The sequence below is a fragment of the Xyrauchen texanus genome, chromosome 5 (genome assembly GCF_025860055.1).
Source record: "Xyrauchen texanus isolate HMW12.3.18 chromosome 5, RBS_HiC_50CHRs, whole genome shotgun sequence".
Classification (NCBI taxonomy): domain Eukaryota; kingdom Metazoa; phylum Chordata; class Actinopteri; order Cypriniformes; family Catostomidae; genus Xyrauchen; species Xyrauchen texanus.
Genome location: NC_068280.1, coordinates 4,039,976 through 4,045,659, shown reverse-complemented (window position 1 = coordinate 4,045,659; position 5,684 = coordinate 4,039,976).

Sequence of the window (5,684 nt, the reverse complement as noted above, 5' to 3'; positions counted from 1 at the left end):
ATCTTCCCTGAGGTCCAATGATAATGTTATAAAAGTTTTTTAAAAAATCTTTTTTTTTTTTTAATTTAGTAATATATGATCATTTTCCACACTGTTTTTGGCCCTCTGTCTGAAACGCTCAGTTTTGGCCTAAGCCCCTCTTTAAAACTTCAACATAAACGGCCACTGCTCTGATTGGCTGACATCACACAGCCCCTCAAATTCAGCAAACTCAATCAGAAGAGAATGAACCACATCTGAATATCTGAAATTGTTCATCTCAAGCACAACTGTTATCACTCAGCACCATGCAATATCAAACAGTCATGACAAGTAAGGAATAATTGATGACGGACCATTGAATTATAGAAAAATAATGGCACACCTTACAACGTTCGTCAACCAATCAGAATAACAGTTCCTTTTCAAATCTTGAATCACATAATGACTGGTTCACAAACAATCCATGCTTACATGAGCCGAAAACAATGACACATACACATCCTGTAGGCACACTGAGGTGCACATTGATGGAAACACACCGAAACGGTCAAAGATGTCCATCGTCCATCGTCAAAGACGTCCTATGTTTACATACAACACGAGGAAGCAGCTGATTGAAACAGAATTGCTTCTCACTTTCAGAGTTGTAACTTGACACCGCGTCTTTTAAAAATGGCGAGATGCATGACAACGGTCAAAGAGTCTGTGTAGTTCATGTTCATATGCAAAATAATCCAAAATAGACTAGATGGGTCCCCTTAGGAATAGTTAGCCATGGAAGGCCTGTGTTCTTGACTTGAACTGTGCGCCAGTGGTCGGGGCCAAGGATGCGATGATGCATTTTGTGGGACGTGTAAATACAAATGAGCAATGTGTCGTGACGCCAGATTTCAAAACGAGACGTTTCAGCAGGGTGGCAACCATAAATGCTCTATGTAGACTGGGGAGGAAATTTTTGCTTCTGAAATTTACAGTATGTTTTTATAGTACAGTTTCCTCTTATATGTCTGAATATCAAGTTAAATGTGACTCTCCATTTCATGACCCCTTTCAAACTAATGAAAAGGCTGAGCTTTGTATGGTTGTCATTAGGAATGTCAGAGCAGTAGGTACTTAAGAGGCTCTCCAACACTTGAATGCCTTAGGTTTGACCCTTGATTTCAGGGTCATCGGTTGTTCTTTATCGAAAGGGGTGAAAAGTTTTAATCTGAAGGAGATTTTAGCACTAGTCTAATCTCTTGCTAATCCAGGGCTCTGACAGCAAGGAAGGCCTAAACCTCAGCCGTCATGACACGCAGAGAGAGAGAGCTTGGCATCTGAAGCAGTATTAAACACAGCCTGTCCAGATGAAGAAGCCAAACCTAAGGCTGTTTGCATTTGAATGCAGTCAGTCAGCTGCAGAACGGGATAACATCTCAGGTTTCCATGATTTAGTAGTGGCCACTGGGATACAAAGAAGACTTTACAGAGGGAAGCACTCAAAGGCATTCCTCATGTCCATTTCAGTAGAAAGAACGAGCGGACAGGGCTTATGTTTCCAGACAGAATTAGCTGTTTTATTTTTCTTGGGTGTTGATTCTTGGACCACTGATTTGAAATGAAGCTCTTTTTTCTCTTCTAACAAACCAAGTGATTTTTAATTACTTTGACTTGTTCTTGGTCCAATTGAGCAATCTTTAGCTTTAATCCTTTCATCTCTCTCAAGAACACCAGCAAGTAACCTCATAATCTTGGGTCTGAAAAATGGCAGTTTGTTATACTTTATGGTAACTATTTCCTTTTTTGTGAAAATCTTTTGTATTTGTTTGATTTGATTGAATTGTGTCTTGTAAATCAACAGCTCGGGAAAACTTTTTGCTGAATATGATTTCACGTCCTCTATAAGGGACTCCAGCAACCTGGAGTTAAGTGCCTTGCGCAAGGACACAATGGTGGTGGCTGTGGGGATCGAACCAGCAACCTTCTGCTTACCAGCTCAGTGCTTTAGCCCATTACGCCACCACCACTACGTAATATCTTTTATAACAGTTGAGAATGATATGCAAAGAAAAAATCTCATTGAGTTTAAATGTCTATTAATAACAGATACTGCTAACTCATGTGTATCCTATATTAGTGTAGTGCTAATAATACAAATTGGGCAGATTAAAATATATATAGATTTTCCAATTAATTGCAGATTTTATTTGGGCAAACCCAATATCAATTCTTAAAATCCGAAGGTCGATATTTTGCCTTGTGGGACCCCACACACACATGCGTGTGGCAATGTGTACATTAGCGCATTGTTTCGTTAAAATTGCTATATTGGGGCTTGGGTAGCTCAGCGAGTATTGACGCTGACTACAACCACTGGAGTCGCGAGTTTGAATCCAGGGTGTGCTGAGTAACTCCAGCCAAGATTCCTAAGCAACCAAATTGGCCCGGTTACTAGGGAGGGTAGAGTCACATGGGGTAACCTCCTCGTGGTGGTGATTAGTGGTTCTCTCAGTGGGGCGTGTGGTGAGTTGTGTGTGGATCTCGGAGAGTAGCATGAGTCTCCACATGCTGTGAGTCTCCGCGGTGTCATGCACAACGAGTCACGTGATAAGATGCGCGATTTCACGGTCTCAGAAGAGTAGGCAACTGAGACTTTTCCTCCGCCACCCAGACTGAGGCGAGTAACTGCACGACTATGAAGACCTACTAAGTGGTGGGAATTGGGCATTCCAAACTGGGGAGAAAATAAAAGAATAATCGGATATTTACTGTGTATTATCACATATAGAATAAATGTAGCTTTCAGAGGCTTTATATGGAGTTAAGATAAAAATAAGGTGCATTTCAAACTGTTCTGAGACCAGTGCAGACAGACAGCACACTGGAGGTTAAGTGATTCACTATATAGGGAGCAAGGGAGCATCCTATAGCTCTCTACACAGTTAGATCTATTCACTCCTAAAATCAGATCAAAAGTTCAGTTTCAGGCTGCAGATGATGTTTGGCAGACATGAGACAATGGTATTTATGGAATTTCATAATGTGTCAATGGAATTTATAATGTGTCATTTTATTTTTAAATGGTTGGCAGTGATTGGATGATGCTGGACATTACTTAAATCAGAATTATTTATGCTCGTGTTTATTAGGTGCTAATAGTTACAAACCAAAAAGGAAAATGGAAAATGCACACAGCAGTCAGGCTCGGGAGGATAAAGTAAAAGTTGACTTCAGTTTTGGATGTATTGATTCTGATATCTGTTAAATAAAAAGCAACTGAACAGTATAGTTTGGGCCCTGTTGTTTGGGGTGGCTGTGGCTCAGGTGGTAGAGTGGGTCGGCCACTAATCGCAGGGTTGGTGGTTCAATTCCTGGCCCACACGACTCCACATGCCGAAGTGTCCTTGGGCAAGACACTGAACCCCAAGTTGCTCCCAATGGCAGGCTAGCGCCTTACATGGCAGCTCTGTCATCATTGATGTGTGAATGAGTGAGTGTGAATGGGACACAGTATAAAGTGCTTTGGTATCCTCTAAGGTTAAGCACTATAAAAGAGCAGACCATTTACCATTTGTTAATTATTAAAATTAATATTTTTGTAATGAACCAAGTTAGAAGGCTCCCTTTATAATTTACAGCATTAGCTGAGAGTCATATGTAAGCAAAATAGCAATTTTTTTTTAAATAAATCACAATCAAATCACATCGTATCAAAATCAGAATCGAGAGCGTTTGCATGTGTAACGGGAGCCAGCTGGTAGATAGCTGTGTAGTGTGTAAACCTCACTCTCCTGACCTCAATAGGTGCACTAGCGACTGACGCTAGAGGCTGTAGCATTTAGCCTCCTTGTTAGCGCACCCGGCTCCTACGCTGGAGACGGCGGTCCGAGTCCCGCTCGGAGCGGGGCGAACAGGACCATCACAATGGTGCCGTGACCCGGATGGGAGTGAGGTTTAGGGGGAGAGTGTTACGGGAGCCAGTTGGTAAATAGCTGTGTAGTGTGTAAACCTCACTCTCCTGACCTCAAGAGGTGCACTAGTGACTGATGCTAGAGGCTGAGGCTCCACCTCCTACGCCGGAGACACCGCTTCGAGTCCCGTTCGGAGCGGGGCGAACAGGATCAGTTACACATGCATGCAAACATCATAATTAATAAAACATTATTTTCAACATTTATATGAAATCTGTGTTACAGAGGATGTTTTTTTGCTAGGTCAGGATAAACAGAAAACATGAGAACCTGTTTAAAGAATAAAAAACAGTATCTTGTTGGTAGATAAAACCATTGCTTCGAGAGTGTCCACATCTTCATATAAACCAACACTACCCACTTTTATCAGGATTTGGAAAATGCTATAAATCCTCCATTAAATATCGTTTTATGGGTGTTTGGAAGCGAGCTTGCACTCGATCTGGGTTAAATCATGGTGATGGGGGACTTAATGGATGATGGCACACCGCAGTGGAACTATAAACTTAAAGAGACCATTATTGATTTTGATATTTTTTTAAAGAATGAAGAGGGCTGTCTCTAGATTGGTAACATTAATGCAGCAGGAGAAAGGCTCTTTGTAGCCAACTGGGGTGGTCGGCGCTTTAATATGGCATGGCGTTGGGGGTCATCCAAGGGTCAAGGGTCAAAGATTTCCATCCCAAAGGTCTCTATGACCCTTACAAATTGATTGCTTACACATCAAAAAGCTTCAGCACAGAATGTTAACTTCAAATTTAGCCTTGGTGGTACTGACGTCTACCCTGTTGGACTGGAAAAAACACCCATATGCCATCTGAGATCTCACGGTAGATACTGTAGAATAATTTAAGGGATCGTTCACAGAAAAATGTGATACTTTCATAACAATTGATACGAAATGATAAGAAACTCACCCTCATGCCATCTCAGATGTGTATGACTTTCTTTCTTCAGATGAACACAAATGAGGTTTTTAGACAAATATTTCAGCTGTGTAGGTCCATATAATGCAATTCAACTAAGTCAAAATTCAATTTTTGAAGCTCAAAAAAGCACATTAATGCAGCATAAAAGAGAACCATACAACTCCAGTGGTATAATCCATGTCTTCAGAAGCGATAGGATAGTTGTGGGTGAGAAACAGATCAACATGTAAGTCCTTTTTTACTATAAATTCTGCTCCCTGCCCAGTAGGTGGCGATATGCACAAAGAATGTGGTTCGCCAAAAACAAAAGTAGAAAAACTCGTCAGAGGGCTGTTTGAAAGTGGAGATTTATACTAATGAAGGACTTAAATATTGATCTGTTTCTCACCCACACCATCATATCTCTTCTGAAGACATGAATTAAACCACTGGAATCACATGGATTACTTCTGTGTAGCATTTATGTGTTTTTTGGAGCTTCAAAGTTCTGTACCCTGTTGAATTGTATGGACCAACAGAGCTCAGATATTCTTCTAAAAATCTTAATTTGTGTTCTGCTGAAGAAAGAAAGTCGTCCACATCTGGGATGGTATGAGGGATTGCTGAGATGATTTTCATTTTTGGGTGAACTGTCCCTTTAAACGGATGTGATAATGGATAGCTTTTGTAGAAGAAAGCTGCTCATTGATTTTAAAATATTTGGACACTGAAAGATCATAAACAATCATGAAGGAGCCAGTAAAATCACCTCCATTTTTACATTCATAAATATAAATAATAGCAATTTACAGCAGAAGCTAAACTGTTTTTAGTCAGCAGATAT